This window comes from Lactuca sativa, chromosome 1 (assembly GCF_002870075.4).
Source record: "Lactuca sativa cultivar Salinas chromosome 1, Lsat_Salinas_v11, whole genome shotgun sequence".
Classification (NCBI taxonomy): domain Eukaryota; kingdom Viridiplantae; phylum Streptophyta; class Magnoliopsida; order Asterales; family Asteraceae; genus Lactuca; species Lactuca sativa.
Window position 1 is genome coordinate 126470200 of NC_056623.2, and position 934 is coordinate 126471133.

At 27.6% G+C, this 934-nt stretch overlaps 1 long non-coding RNA gene across 1 annotated transcript in view; it reads left to right on the forward strand.

Annotated features, from left to right (window-relative positions):
• Positions 1–312: 312 nt before the first annotated feature.
• Positions 313–934, forward strand: part of LOC128128530 (uncharacterized) — a 3462-nt gene continuing 2840 nt past the window's right edge. The window contains exon 1 of the long non-coding RNA XR_008226516.1: positions 313–480. This is a non-coding gene — a long non-coding RNA (uncharacterized LOC128128530). The remainder of the gene's footprint in view (positions 481–934) is intronic.

Here is a 934-nt window from a genome sequence, read left to right on the forward strand (position 1 = left end):
AAATTTATATTGTTACTCAAAGAATATTTTCTACTTAAACCCATTTTTAGTTTTTTACCGCTGCAATCCACCTCGAGTACAATCTATGTCATGCAATGAAAAGCCTTAAAAAGGATCTCTTTTAGCACCATTTATTTAAAAATGCATTAAAAAAAACCATTTGTTAATGACTACAAAACTAATGATTTTCATGCAAAGAATCACGTGACTTTCAAGAAATAATAAAATTATATTATATATTTATTCAATATAATATCATATCTATTTTGATTTTATGATTCTTAAAGTCAACACTTCACATAATTACATTTCCCCACTTCTATAAGAATAGACGAAATTATGATCAGCTCTAAACATATTTTCGTAAAATGAAGTTCATTGGTCTTACTTTGTTCGTGGTAGTTCTCCTATGTCTTCTGTTATCTGCTCCTGCAAAAACCCAATGGACGAGTGTTCAGCCCCACGCCAATAAAAAAATTGGTATAGTCAAATTTATCTCTCTCTCTCTCTCTCTCTCTCTCTCTCTCTCTCTCTCTCTCTCTCTCCTCTCTCTCTCTCTCTCCTCTCTCTCTCTCTCTCTCTCTCTCTCTCTCTCTCTCTCTCTCTCTCTCTCTCTCTCTCTCTCTCTCTCTCTCTCTCTCTCTCTCTCTCTGTTTATATATATATATATATATATATATATATATATATATATATATATATATATATATATATATATATATATATATATATATATATATATATATATAGGGTTAGGTTAATTTGAGACCATCTATATTTTGTGAGACCGTGATACGTATTTTTTTTATTTTTTTTAATTTTTTTATAGTTAATTTAAGTTTCGAAAAAAATATTTAAAAAAAGAGTTTTTGGATTTTTCCAATTATTTTGCATTTTAAAATTATTTTTTAGAGAATATTTACAGTTTAATATT